Raw genomic sequence first — 15,811 nt, 5'->3', positions numbered from 1 at the left:
GTTCTTGCTTTAGTTTACTAGCGGCCTTTTGTCCGGCCTTGTTCTGGTCATCACGATACACGGAGCATCAACCAGCCGTGAAACTACTAACAACAACATGGCTAATTAACTCTTATTAAGCGGTACACTGTCTGCGCACTATTTAGAGTACAAGGAGATAGTACTTAATGTATTTTGTTATGCAGCTACATGATTTGTGATAACAGCACTGCAATTGTGATAAATTAGGTTTCATCGACAAGGCTCGTTTTTAAGGATCCTTGTCCAAATCGTTCGAAAGATGAGTGTAATTGTATAACAAATTTGCTGAACATAAGTATTTCGACTGAAAGGTAATAGAATTGGTAACTATGGGAAAAACGGTCGTCCGGAAGTGTAGGAGCAGTCTGTTGTTGGAAGCTTTTAGTAAAACCCCTGTAAAGGGTGGCATCGTCGATATGCAGGATCGAACTGGAACTTCCCGACTCTAACCAAATCCGCAAAACGTTTTGAACCACTAATTCTTGTTGGAAAATTACTGCTCACTAGAATTTAGCAGAATTCCCAAATCTGGCATGAAGTCATACATGACGAAGGAAAGGACACAGAATAACAACGATGAGAGCTTCCATGGAACACTCGATGAAGTCATGATGGTGTATGTACCAACAACAAACAATTATACAGCTCACTTATTTGCTAGCTATTTTCGTTCAGTGAACGACGAACGCAGTTTAAATAAATGATTATAACTTCTTTTCAGCTAACTTATACTCGCTATGCTTTAATAATTACTTTTTACAAATACTGGGACAGCTGGCTACATCGTGTCCATGAACACAGGCTCGTGTAATCACGTATCAAAAGGTAAAGATCGAGGTCACTATGTCAGAGTAAGGCTTGTTGACCGGCAGACGACGCTGATGTGACCTCATTATATCATTTCATTGAGGTTAAGAAGAAAAAACTCCAGCTGAAATCGTCCACTAAACGATCAGGAATTCTCGAGTGAAATACGAGTGAAACAACGGGTTGATGACAGTTCTCCTCTATTACCGTAGTGTATGTGAACGATCCTGAGATGATGAAAACGCCTGGCCAACAACTTTTACCCAGATTACGTCCCTGCTAAAATCATAATTTACCCAGTAGCAAAAATCTAATGAATTATTGTACCACTGTAAATTAAACAATTATAGAGATATTTAGATAGTAGTACCGGTCTACGAAGCCATCAAATTTGCTCCCTTCATCTATTTCCATCGAGTCCCAATTTAGTTTATGCAAACGTTATTGACTTACAACTTTTTTCAAATAAAAACAAAGTGGTAAAGCCTTTCCTAGGAATAAATTAGTTCGATGTAGTGGATCACAGGTCTTTGTTCGTGATTACCGCATTTAGCACGACAGAGTTCGACATAGATGTAAAGCTTGCGTTCAATCGCCTTCCAACCGATAATCAGCCAGGTTGTTGTCGTTGAAAATCGAACGAAGATAGATGTCTATCGGAGTCTTTCTTTACCATCCGCTGACTTTCATCCAGGGCTTGTGGCAAGAAAGAAAAAAGGCGCATTTCTAAAACGGTTAAGGGAGATTTTGTCGTTATTCCTTTACTGTACTATTCATAAGAACATACAATTCCGAGCTTCCACAATGCAACAAACGCACTGTTGTGAGCTGCGGTTACAGATAAAGATGGAATTATTTATTTTTTAAAAAACGCTAGGTATTTACGTTTCCTAATAGCTTTTCCGTTTATAAGTAAGTCGTATAAACCGAACGACTAAAACGTTCATCAAAGGAGGACGAAAACCGCTGACGTGAGAATCGTCATCCGAGTATCGGGATCAGCCCAATTTCGTGTCATACGTTAGAGTTATCTGACGCCAGCAACCTTCTGCTATCTGAAATCATTGGCAATTTAGCGCTGTTGCGTTTTCGATGACACACAGCGCTGGCCCACGATTTTAATAGTAACGAGCCGCTTTATAGTCAGAATAACATGGTTACTGCAGATTGTTCCTGAGGCACACCGGGGCTCTCGCTTATTTCGAAAGTCTGTTTCATCCGCCCATTGGTTCCGCCCTTGTTTATCCCTGATTTTGTGTACTTCACACAGCCAACAGACGACAAAAGAGTACGTACCCCCCTGCCTCACTGCTTCTCTTTTTGAAAACATCCCCTTATCGATGTTCGACGAGCACACAGCCAGCCAATTGGCCGTCTGCAGCTACATAATTCTGACCGGTTTGTCGTAGGCAAGCAGCATTCCTCAGCCTGCCCGGATGCTGCGGCCGTTAACTTCGTAATAGTTTTGGTTTAGGGTTTGCGTCTCTTAGAGCGGCAGAAGTCGAACTGTAATCGAGTTAACCGAGTGCCTGCCGGTGGTCGGGCAGTACCAACTCAACTGGAAGAACGTCGGGATTTTGCCAAAGGTTCCGTTAGATGAAAGCCTGTCGTCGTTGCCAGACGACAATGATACTACAAACGACTGCGTAAAAAAGTACTAAGCCGTGACTGAGTGAACAGAGTGGCGCCTGCCCTTTACATCTCTTGTTTGTACTGCTAGCTCTATTTCTTACCGCAGTCTGTTCTTGCTGTTATTGCGGTTGTTGTGCTAGCGTCTGCTAGCAGAAATCTTTCTCTAAAATTCGTCTGGCGCGGGGATCAAGAGACCGGAAGAAACTTGGCAGCAGACGGCGCGGAACGCTATATTAGCCTTTTGAAGAAAGACATTCAGTAAGTGGTGTTCATGATATGTGGCAAGGAGGAATGAACATATGAAGTATAGGGAGAGGAGAAACGAAAAGAGGATTCAAATTTAATGAGTGTTGCTTAAGTTAGTACGCTTGAAGTAAGGTAGATTGGTAGAGTACGGTATTTTTACATATATTACATTGTCTATTCGATCTTAAACAGATGCCTTTAACATAGTATGAGTTGACATAAAAAATGACGCGACATATTCAGTTATATTATGATAAACCGTACAAAAGCAGCCGTAATCATTCTTAATTTTCGCACGTCTGTTTCTGTGTTCGTTCTCTGTAACAATCACAAAATACAAGGCGTGCCTGACGCATTAATCGTGATACAATTTAGCGGCATTCGACGATGTAGATTTCAAAATTCACTCCTGACCTGCTATGTAACGTATTATCAAAAGGTAACTGGTTTGAAACCGATCACCAATGAACAGATGGGATCAGGCCATCCTAAACACATGTGCAGTTTTACAAGAACTTTTAATGGCCAGACAGTAGAACAGGAGTATGTACTATATATACGATACCATCGCGAACGAAATGAGCAGAAGTTAATGTATTTTTCGTCTGACGATGTACATGCCAAGATTTCTTAGCATCCGTATGAGGGCTTTCAGAAGCTAAATTGAAGGAAGTCTGCCACGACACGTTTGAGTGGCAGGTCTTTTAGATAAGTCGATAGCTGATATTTGAAAAAGGAAAAGAATGAGCCTTTTCTTGCGCCGTGTACAATTAAGCCATGTGTATTTGTTTTTACCATAGGTACAAAATCATGACATAGACATTTTAACTTGAGAATTTCAAACTAAAATTAATATAAAAAATCTATATTAAAAAAGGCTTACAAATGAAATTAATTAAGTTTAATTGAATTGAAATATCTACGAGCGATGGTTTTCTGGGAAAATTCCCTATCTAACATCGCATATTTTCCATTCGCATTCTTACTGAAGAGTACATATGTGAATATATTTATATTAAAATATTCTGCCAAGATCCCCCCATTTTTTTACATTCACGCGCTACAAAGAGTACATGAAGGCTAAATGCGTAGGTCCTGAAATGGACTTAATTATCAGGGACATGGACAAATTAATACTCAGACCCATTTCCGACTGATACGTATAACTATCAAAATTTCAGAAATTCTATATTACCTATATTGATAGTGTGAAAAATAGACACGATACTATTAGAGTAGCTGGAAGATACAAGCATTCCTCAGCTGCGAACTAAGTAATGTTCCTTACGTTACAGAAAAAAAAAAGTATATATATATATATATATATATAACGTAAAAAATACGTAAATATAAATTACATTCTAATTTATGTGTACATCAAGGAATGTTCCTACTGCCATTGCGAATCAAGCAGTGGGGAAACCGACCACCGTTTAGTTCGAACAAACAAACGAATTAAGTAATCTTCTCCTTTTATCCCCATCTGCCTCTGCATTTTGGTCCGCATTCAATCCAGCCCTATTTGTTGTATTTTAAAAAAAAAAACACGAAAGTAGCATTAGCAGCAAACAGGTACAGAGTTCTACGAATCACTATCGTTAGGCCCGGGAGCTTCCGTGGACAGAGCTACGACTGTCGTTTTAAAGATGACCCAGACCCGTCGTTCACCAGTAATGTACGCATCGAGACACAAAAAAGAGAAGATTTGTTGAGATTCTTTTTGGATTGGCTGATAGATTTTATCCAGTCACGCTATTCCTGCGCCTCGCCAATATTGGTCTGACATCACTGGGCGCAAGGAGCAGGTACTACTATTATACCATGCGGACCTCATGAACGCTAATGCCTTGAACTATGTTGACGCCTATTCTCTTTGCAGCCGCACATACTATACGATTATACAATACTGAGAGATCTCCACTGTTTATCGTAGTATTAGATGGCATGGATATTCAAGCTGGTGGGGACGCGTGTGTTAGATAATGGAGTGAAGCTTAGTTAATTCGGCTTCCGGTTGTCACTGGCCACATCGCAGAACGCATAACTTCGAACTTGTGAGACAACTGCTTCGAAATCGAAACGAAGCTGGACATGCTGGAACCGCATGTAACTTACTAGTAGTAGTTTTTCTAAAACAAACTACTAACGGAAATCTAGTCTACAGTAAGTTTGTATTGTGCGCAACACAAGTTACAAATGCAACTGTTTACTTAAACTCTTGGCTGGTTTTAAGAAAAGCTTGAATTTGTTTGTCTACCATCGGCTGTGGGATTGTGTACTTCCAACGTTATGTTTATCTATATGCATGAAGTTTCCTGCACTCGAAACACGCTCAAAGAGAAGACGGGTGGAAATCATTCAAGTCCAAAGTTTTTGGCAATTCCACTTGTCTGGCAAGATCAACTTCCCACAACAGATTTTATCAAAGTCTGTCCACGTGGCTTTCATTTTGTTTTTTTTTTCATTTGATGACCGAGTCCCAGGCGTTGGCCAAATGAAGATGGACTGCGTCATGTGGCTCTGAACCACAGATCAATATTCCCTTAACAATCGTTCACTTCTAATGCGAGCTAAGTTTAATTGATTCGACATAAAGTTGTATTAGAAAGCTGTTGTTACGTTATTATTGAACTTTTTGTCTATTTCGTATAAACAGTCAGTAGCTAAAAGTCAATGTAATGTCTGGGATTAGGTCAGAACGTACACAGCGACCGCCGTGGTTGCATCGTCTTAAGCAAACAATTCATTGAGACCTAAAAGACTGAGCAAAACATTAGCAATACTACAACAGAGCAGCTTGTTAACTGACCAGTATGGACTGATCTACACAACAGACATATCGCAAAGTAGCTGTGAATTTGGTGAGTCCTTTTGGCTACTCTGAAGTAATCGTTCGGCAAATCGACCTACTTCCCCCATTCGCTTTCAAAGAGAAGGTCTCGACCAAATGAAGGGGCGTCCGTAGCATGGAATATAAATGACAGTTCTTACAGAGACCACGTAATGATGGGGTTGACAGCGACAGCGCCAGCCCGAGAGCTCTGACACTGGACTGCAGCTCAGGCGGCGTCCATATTAGAGTATCTGTTTTCCGAAGTCTACCGACTTCTAGATGAGGCGGTTTCGAGTGCTACGTTGTCACGCGCCAACTTTTTTGACCAAGCATCCCAAGTTGTAAACAAGAAAATACACTTACTATCGATTCGTAATTGTGTCTTCGTCCGACAGAAAAAGCTAACAACGAATGTAGGATATAATATATTGACGCTGTGTGGCACACAAATGGATTAGGCCAATCTAAGCGACATAAAAAGAGCGCATTAATGAAATATTGTTTGCTCGTTTGCTGGAATAAGTTGAACATGTCTTACGTACTGGATACGAAGTCATGGATTATTTCTTACCGATTGGCCGGTAAGCCTAGACAAATTGATTTAACGCTAAACCCTAAACTTTAACTAGCTTGCATTTGTCCGACGTCCATGATTATCCCTTCCCTTTTCCCGTATATAAGTCACGACTGATGCTATTGTAAAGTTCTTTTCAAGTGTGAATCTTGGTGAGGATGTACGTCGTGGGCATATTGGATTTAGGCGCTCTGCCTATGGGACGAGAGATCTCATCGTGTCCATTTGTAATGTAATGCTTTGCTATAAACGGGCATAAAGCACACATGTGTCCGCCTTACTTCTAACGCGTGAAGAGGCAAACCGAGAAACAAAATGGGACACGAAAGCCGGCGTGAACATTTTAACACAAATAGGCTTTGATCGCCTGGTCGAAGTTAACCGGTAATTTCTGAATTATTGCATTTTAAGCTTGACTATAATCTGTATTTTACAGATTAGATACAAGAGAACGCCATTTGGTGATAACCGCAATCATATATCACTAAAAAAAAAAATCGTCCACTCAAATCAGATTAAAATGTTATTATTGCGTACAAGCCATAACTTGAATAGAACAGCTGGTTAAAATTCTGTAGTTGGGCCTCGTAATTGGGCAACGGAATAGCAAAGGCTACTCTATCAAGATCTGCTCGAACTATCATTATCAATTACAGAAGGCCAAAAATCCCAAACGCTGCAACGGGAACTTACGCCGATAGACGTAATCGGCGCGGACCTTCATCAATATGAGTACACGAAGTAAAGTAGTCGCTACTGAATCGACGCGATAAAAATAAAGGTAGGAGTTGATACTGTCGTTGATGAACGGTTAGGGAGGAACTGTTGTTTGAGGTTGTGAGCAAAAATGATCGATGTTAATTTGTAACGGCTAGTTATCCTTGCCAGGCCGCTTTATTGCATACGGACGTATTTTCTGTCTAATGGACGCCAGCTTTAAAGCACACAATATGGTGGTATGGCTTAGTTTAATGATAAAATATAGTTGATCATTTATTGATAAGTTGGCACTGTGAGTCCGCTTCTGCCAAGCGAATTTGAAACTATCCAAAATACCCAAAGGGTCCGGGGTGCGTGCAAAACGAAAGTGCGAAAATATCATAAAAACTATCTTGAAAACTGGAAGCAGTGACGTAGTAGAAAAGGTGAACGCCCAATGGGGCGTTCACCTTTTCTACTACGGGGGGCGTAAAAACAGAAAATCAGAAGGTAGTTTGCTTAAGCCCGTATAAGTAAACTTTTTTTTTTAAGAGGAGCTCGACCGATAGCAAAGAATACTAAGAAAGACACAAAATTCATCGGTGTATATCCAGTCAGAGCTTAGAGGAACGAACTATTTTCAGATCAATACAATTAAAGGGAAATTTTGAAGTATGATGATAATTGTATCAGTTAATTGCGATAAGCACGAGAATAGTTGCACGGAAACGTGCTGTGCATGCCATGTATATACGTGTATATATATGTATGCGGTTAAGGCGCATCAAGATACAATATAGTTTTATATGTAATAGAATAGATGAGAAGGCTAACGATTATTGCTGTAGTTATAGTCTCTGTAATGGTCGCTGTGTTCCGTCACTAACAATTATTAAGTTCACTTGTCACTGTAATTAAATTTTCATATGATGGAGAACTTGGCGTCCTTTTGTGACTCCATTGACTTTTCCTTAAGGATAACCAGCCGGCAAAACCTACCGCGAGTTAGGCCGTGTTCATATCGTGTATCATATAATATCGTGGTTCATAGGCGAAAGCACGAGACCTAAGATCGTCAAATACATAGTCGCTGTTTAACGCATTTTGGTCGTCAGTTTTTGGGCTGGCGATTGGAACCTCAATTATAAAAGAACTTCGATTGAAGAAATAACATTAGAATACTTTTTATAACATAGATAATCTAATAATACTTTATATATATCTACGTTGCCGCATTAGCTCAGCAAATATGGACAACTCGATATGGTGCTATATATATATACATATATATATATATATATACGCACGCATATACGCCTGGCCCTTTCTTTCACTCGCAGGTCCCAAAAATTATCAGTTTAACAATGAAACATGCATATTCTTACGCTTAATTTATGCCGTCATATTGCCGTATTTCAATCAGAAGTGTAGTAGAAGTATATATATATATATATATAATTTTTTTTGCATGAACGTTTTACCAAAAAAAATGTGTTTCTATATTTCATCACTCGAGTATAAACGGTTGAATGATATCTCGTTTGACGGCATACAATGTCCAAGCGAGTACCCCCCCCCCCCTCCTCAGATTGTAAATACAAGTAACGAGCATAATATGAGGCCAATAAGCGAAGCCGAGGTAGCAGGTTCCCACAGTAGATAACCAACCGGTTACACATAGGCTTACGGCACGGTCTCCGGACGCTAAGCGGGTCTTGAACGACACAATGTACAACTGTATGCGATTCATTAGCGACCCAATGTGAGTATCAGCAGGTAGTACTGATGCGGGGGTACTTCTATTAGCCATACTAGCGATACGGGTATTTCTACGTGGAATGTTAACGATAGCGGAAGGAAAGGCCACAAAAAAGACGAGCAATAATAGAGGTAAATTAAGCTGATTCTTTAGCTCGCTACTCTTTGGAGGTTCTTTTCAAAGAGTTTTTTTGCTTCTCCACAAATACTTTCTGAGTAGAAAACGCACCGCCCACAGATCGTTACTGATGTTATGTAGCGTACACGAAGGAAGTCCATCTTGTGTCATTGTCTCCCTTACTGGATAACCCTTAACGGCTGGACAATATTAACGGTTAGAAGCAAGTGCTGTTCCGTCCACTCACTACCTATGTCCAATAGTGACCGTAGTGCTTCGAATTCTCCTCGTCAGTATTCCCAACCTGCCCAACCTAGCACGCATCGCAGCCTAGTGAACCCTATTTCACGCTCCCTCTCCCCCCCCCCTCCCCTGTCCCTTTCCAGCCTCTATGCAAAATACAGGCGGCCGGAAAACCCATCCATAGGCGCTCGCACCGATCATGTCCCTTGCTTGCTGCTGAAGGTTATCCGTTATTAATTAATTTACACGAACACTGTTGTACGCTTTACTGTGCGCGACTGTGGTAAGACATGTTACAAAGAATGCACGATAACATACCCTTTTCTGCCATTGTAGGGACACTGGTGCCATGAAACTAATTACCAAAGTATACTGCATCCGTTTGACATACTTGCCATAAGAAAAACTGGGACATGCTCGGCCAGAGACCAACGCCATTTCATGTCATGAGACGTCACGGCAGTTAGTTGCTTACTCATCACTTCGCTCTCTCGCTGATAGCCCCTCTCGTAGTTTGCCCCTGGGCGTCAGCCTCATTGCGCAGCGATTCCCTATGAGCGATGACGACACGCCTTGGTAGCAACAACAGCAGAGACACCACCACAATTAGACGTAAGAGCGAGATAAGTACAATGTAAGCGGATGTACGTAGACGAAAAATGCTGACGGTCGGTTACCGTTGTCGTCAAAGTCATCGTCGTGGGTAATCAGGAGTACAAGGTGCACCACGATTACAAAGTAACACGAAAGCGGGTACCGACTTTGCTCCCTGGCTAGGGCCATAGCTAATGTGTGCCAACGAACTTAACTGATCGAGAGATTTCGTGAAACAAATATTGGCTGGTGCAACCCATCATGAAGGATATATATATGGAGAGATAGAGAAAGTGGGTGTTCGCGTAACCCGACTGACAAAACTGTGCAAAACAATATAACCTTTATAAAAAGGGAGACAAGGTCCGCGTATGGCGTCCTAATGTTAACCGTGCTGCCGCGCGCAAAAATACGTGTATGTTCTATTTATATTGTTGTTATATTATAGAACTTAAAACTGTGTGTATAGGCACGTGTACAAGAAGGACCATCATGTACACTCATGTTTCAGTGGGCGTATTTAGCGTAGTATTGGGCGTATAGTGATTGGTCACCATAGCGGCCGTACAAAACGCTAAAAATTTTGATTATGCTAAGTGATACGGGTGTGCAGGTACAGCGACACTATGCAGTCAAGACCTTGTAAAAACCGCATCAAAATAACCAGTTAATTTATTATATGGAAGACGAGAGATATCGAACTAAATAAATAATAATATATGCAGATGGTGCATCCTGCACAGTGTATTTGATCGTTACAAACAGACCATCAGCTTTTTATAAGTGTGCCATGAACTCAAGCTAGTATAGGTATTGGTTAGCGATGACTGATTTTTAGATAGAAATCGCACACTATAACTAACATAGGTGAGTCAAGCTTCTAAAATGAAAAACAGAATGACTGAACGTTCCACCCGTCTTTCGCAATGATAAAACCAGTTTAGGGTATTTAAAGAGTATAACCTATATAAATTGCATATCAATAATTAAGGAGACAGTTTAGGTTCAATAGGTCAATAAGGCGCTTCGTCTAAATTATGTTCCGTGCTCCTAAGACATAATACCGGCCAAAATAACATCGTGACTTTCAAATTTTCCTAATTCATCCGAAAAAAGTGCGTATCGCCACAGAGCTTGATGCCTGCGACCTTGCTTCGTATAGAATTTATGAGAAAATACATTGTTTCGCTCTTAACGTAAGAATTTTGAGTTTTGCTGACTATTTACGTCGTTCCCTGGCCACTTTTTCATCACTACTGACGCTTCGTTGCGCATCGCAAGGTAACTAGTGGTTTGTTTCTTTAACTTGACAGTTTTCTACTTGGTTTTAGTCAGTCCTAGGCCATGTGTCTTGCATTGGACTGTTTTGAACTCAATAAAATGGCCATCTAAATTGCCACTTTGCTGACCATGCAGGTCCAATCTGTTTAATACTAACCGATGCGTGTTCACGTGTGCCAATCCGCTATAGAACATCAAGTCGATTTCCTACGTTCTGTGGGCAAGTAAGGGCACGATGCGCTTGAAGTGATGTTTACGTTGGCAATGCCGGATCAGTTTTGTGCAGTGGTGTGTGAAGGCTGATGTTCAAAGAGCCTGTCGCATACTGGTCGTTCAGCAAACGTTGAAATTCAGAGTTACAGGTTTGTCGAAACGTGTAATGAAGTCTTTTTCAACTCATAGTTACTGCAGGTTTATTAAAGCAGGAAAACATTTACCAATACTTACGTATACTTGTAACGAATTCTCACCGGGCGATTTTCAAGTAAAAGCAAGCCAAACTGTTCGCCACGGCTTAAGTTCTTTTTTATCAGGTAAAGAGTTGTAAAAACAACATTGGCCTAGTCCGGGTTCTACAGTTTCACCCTTGCCCACTTAAGTTCGAGATACACTGCCTTGTCTGGCAGGATTCATCTGCCCCGATAAATCTAATGCACTAAACTATTCTCCTAGATTAAACAGAAAGAAAGTACGCCACCTAGCGTACTTATCCAACAAGACCACTAGAGTACTTTTAGGTTTTAACAACGCCACCGCTGATAGTCTTTGACGAGAAAAGCAGGCTTTTGCTTCTGCCTTTCTGGTGTATGGGGTCCCTAAGGCTTTGGACGCGGCAACAAACCGGTCTTTCCTCAATCTTCCTCCCACGTACTAAATCGCGTAGACAACGTCCATGTTGCCTCTGTTCGCGATATCGCAATGCCTCATAGCTGCAGCATCCCACACACCTCTGGGCGTCTTTCGCGCGCCTTGAGAACGGCAAGTCATCCCAGCAATAGCGGTTATCGTGGTCCTGCCGGTAGAATCCCTACAATGTGCATGTTTTTACGTTTAACTGCACGACGACCGTGCTTGGCGGCCTGTTAGCTGATGGTTAGAGTCGTGCACCAATGCACGTGTAATACCACTCTCCAGTAGGCGGCTATACAGCGACATATATTCTAGTGATTTCTGCCCCATGCCATTTCCCCGACTGGCCATACGCCCCCCGCGGACGCCCCGTATTCGCCACCAGTGTGTCTTCCCTGCATCGGGGCATTCCAGATAAACATTCGCTGGTCTGAACCGTCCTCAGAACCCCTTGGTGCAGCTGATGACTGGAGCAGAGCAGACACGACATGATCCTGGTCAAACGAGGAAGAGATATACGGGGAAGGTCGGAAGTTCGGAGTGAACAAATGCAATAACTGGTTCATGGGCAATGCACTATTCAGCATAGCCATCTCAGGTTACTGTGTATCCACGTAATAGTCCGTGCACATAAAACCGTGTTAGGAACGCTGCTTTAAATTAATGGAAGAATGAGGCTTCAGTAATTGAGAACAAAAGAAAGCAGCAACAGCGACTGCTGCGGATGATCTCCTATAAAAGTAGAGACCGCTCCGGGGATCGTCTTAAACCTTTGTATAGTAATCATCGAGACGGTGATGTTCAAAGCAGATTTTTGCGGCCGGTGCCGCGATTTGTACGTCGGTTTTCCGGCGCATCGACGCATACATGGAACAACACGCGCTCTTACAGGCTTAAGTGCCTGTAGTATTTTTTATGGCTTTGGCTTACAACTGATAGTTTTCGGTCATTTCAGGGATGGGACGTTGCTAAATGAGCTGATTTAGAGTAACATAAAATAAACAGAAGTAAGAAATTAGAAGATAATCTAGCAAATTTTAGGCTTAGGCCTGTTTTCGGTCTGCTATCGTTATTTAATCTTGGTGCATGTCCTGGATGTATACGAAAGAACGATTAAGTAAATGAGTTTTAGTTGGTTGGATTAATAACACTATACAAGAAGAGTAAATAATTCGGATGTGAAATTAGAGAATCACTCGAGTAGGTTACGAGTATCGATGAGTAAATTCGAAAATATAGTGGCTCTCTAGTTTTATTTAAATTTTGATATAGAACAAGCGTCGATAGCTTTTCCCACATGCTATAGACCGCGTATCCAGCAGACCTTAAGTAAGCAATTAACCCCACACAGCTGGCCCACTTGCGACTCAGGGCATCCATTCCTCCGGCAGGTACGCGACGTGCGGACACCGACCTTACTTCCAGAACTATATGGAAACAAAACTAAAAACAAGCATATGCCTTATAGTAATAATAACTTGATAAGGTATCATTAATTTTTTATTCACAATAAAACAGTTAATATTATTCGTAAATATCAAACAAATTGACGCGTTTGTCAGTATCCCAAATACAACTAGGATGGAATAGCCCGCATCTTTGATGAGGCGTATTTCGAAATTCGTTCAGACCAGATAATCATTATTGCCACAAGTGATTTTAATGTGATGTCAGGATTGTGTGATGGTCCCTAGCTAGGCATAGGGGCGAAGGAACGCCCTGGGTATGATGTAGGTACGGAGCGCTCTCGTCCTTAGAAATGAAACTAGGTAGCTACAAAGCGCTAGGGACAAAAGTTTCAAAAAAAAAAGTTACTCATGCATGTTATAACCTATATTTTGCGTGCATCCGATTAGTTAGACGCGTTCAGATAATCGGTAACGGTACAAATTCGCTGAATTTGCTGGAGTAATTTAGTTGAAATGCATTAAGGCTTTTCGACTGCTCAAGGGATGTTCCGTCGTTCCGTGTCGATGTATCATAAACACAGTCTAACATAAACAAATAACACTGTAGTATGGCGGCTGTTCATAAATCGCACGATATTCTACTTACACTTATATAGATATATAGATAAAATCAGGCTAACTTCAATCATGGAAAGACGACTAGTTTTTACGTACATTGGTTAACCAGGTTGTCGCTGCTTGTTTAGCCGTTTCCGACAGCTGCTCAGAATGGAAGTATGCAAATCGTACATGAGTCTATGTCCTTTACAGCATGCAGTACTGACTACGCGTCACAGGCGCATTGAGTCGATCGAACACCGTTTCAGGTAGAGGAACCACGTTTACATCGATAGCAGTGTTCCTCCTATTTACGTACACAGAAACCAAAACGTCTGCTCATTTAATTAAACACCATAGTCCACATGCAAAAGTGTCAACACCAACGAGCCTGTCGTATGTAGGCTATTAATTCCATTCAACCACATGGAGAATCTAAGCACGACCACAAATAGCTATACCATAGCCATTCTCTGATTTCCCACTTACTATCGAATTCCTTCCTTTCTGACGTCTACACTTGAAATTTTACCTCGTAGCTATAAGTAAAACCAATGATAGTTACTGTCGTATTTGTACGTACTGACGCATGCCCACATATGGCTACTGCCTAACTCCTTGCACACGGCAGTTTATCACCATAGGATAGTCCCCGAAATTATGGGTCCGTACTTCACATATCTTGCACTATGTCTTCTATAAAAACGCACACTTCAGTAATCAACTTCCGCTAGACACAGAATTATTAGTTCCGATTAATCCGCTGCCGCGAATAGCAAACGACTGAAGCTTCAGACTGCCGAAACCGATGATCTTATAACATCGGGGGAACTTGTTGTCTTCCAAGCTTGTATGCGTAATCTGCTCTCGCTAGTACCCCAGCCAGTAATAGAAAACTCGTTTCAACGCGGAGGCAAGATGACCGAACGTCCAGACGTCAACAGCTAATTCGCAGAGTGTAACAGCTGTGTGGGTATCGCGTAGATGTTATCGTGTTGTAAAGGCGCAAGCTGTTTACTAGGCGGCCACGTTTTACCACTTCAGCTGGTTTGTCTAGAAGGGAAGAGCGGGCGAAAACGTACGGGTCAGGGTCCTCCGATTTGTAGTAATTGATCCGAGGCCTTTGCCAGACCAGACTTGGTCAGTTAATAAGGAAGCAGCGCGATGTTTATCGGCCGTCCCGTCTCCCCATCTATAATGCTTACCAGCACGGTAACATCGATCGGTTGAGATGTTGCCTGGCTTTTTGATTGACTTCTACAATGTGAAAGCATACACCCGCACACGAATCTAACTCAACTACTTTAATCGAAAAACATATATCGAACAGAAGAATTTTACGTGCAGTAGCTGCTTATCACTAAATAGGATTATCTGCCGCAATACGTTTTATCAACTGGCAGGTTACCGAGTGCAGCATGTTGCAGGCTTCGTCATTTAGTTCATCATATAGTTGAGACTCATCAGGATGCCCACATCGCTAATGGAGGTCTACCGGATCGGCAAGTGGTCCCGTCCCAGTATTAATGCGGGCCTCGTGTGCTCGTGGTAAGCTCCTCGAACACAGCCACGCAGTCTGCGACTTCGGATAGGTGGTAGAAAGGGCAGCAGGAAAGGGCAGATGCCCAAAGTGGAGGAAAGGGTATGGATGCAAGCAAAGTGACTGCCGGTACTATTTCTACTACGAAGGACCCCGCAAGGAAAACCGGCACAACCCTTCAAAACTGCGTCATGTTACGAGCAGTCAAATGCAAAGTGTGTTTTTGGAAGATGATGGGGAAGATATTCGAAAAGTCTTTGAGAGCTACGAAGTAAATTACTGTATCCGATAAAGTCATAATGAAAGTAGATGGTCTCATAATTGTGCTACAACTATCGACGTTCGTAACATATCATACGTAAATAAACTACTTTTCATAACATGATCTATATTTCAAAAACATGTCGTAATACGTGCCATGTCACAACGCAATGGCAATTGGGTAACAAGTTTGAATGGTAAATCGTTACTTTGTGGGGGAGGGGGCAAGTTGATGTAGAATCCTTGTCTTAGATTTGTTCAATACGACAACTACGTTCCTTACGTCACCGTTAATCTCTGTTGCCTTGTTTAATACCGTACCATTGACGAGTGAAATTATTAAAAATTT

At 41.6% G+C, this 15,811-nt stretch overlaps 1 protein-coding gene and 1 long non-coding RNA gene across 3 annotated transcripts in view; one reads left to right on the top strand and one right to left on the bottom strand.

Annotated features, from left to right (window-relative positions):
* LOC111249932 (uncharacterized) overlaps positions 1–15,205 on the bottom strand; it is a 390,414-nt gene extending 375,209 nt beyond the window's left edge. The window contains exon 1 of the mRNA XM_086987780.1: positions 13,779–15,205. The gene's annotated coding sequence lies outside the window, so the exon portion shown is untranslated. The remainder of the gene's footprint in view (positions 1–13,778) is intronic.
* LOC111249938 (uncharacterized) lies at positions 2,454–10,249 on the top strand. Of its 2 annotated transcripts, none has more exons than XR_015326911.1 (4): positions 2,454–2,718; positions 6,255–6,497; positions 6,770–6,894; positions 9,268–10,249. It is a non-coding gene; the product is annotated as an uncharacterized LOC111249938 (long non-coding RNA). The 2 variants fall into 2 exon arrangements; XR_002673130.2 differs by having other exon boundaries at positions 6,244–6,497.
* Positions 15,206–15,811: the final 606 nt, after the last annotated feature.

Source organism: Varroa destructor, unplaced genomic scaffold (genome assembly GCF_002443255.2).
Source record: "Varroa destructor unplaced genomic scaffold, Vdes_3.0 BEIS01000004.1, whole genome shotgun sequence".
Taxonomy (NCBI): domain Eukaryota; kingdom Metazoa; phylum Arthropoda; class Arachnida; order Mesostigmata; family Varroidae; genus Varroa; species Varroa destructor.
The sequence above is the reverse complement of the archived record's forward strand: the minus strand, read 5'-3'. Positions and strand labels throughout refer to the sequence as shown.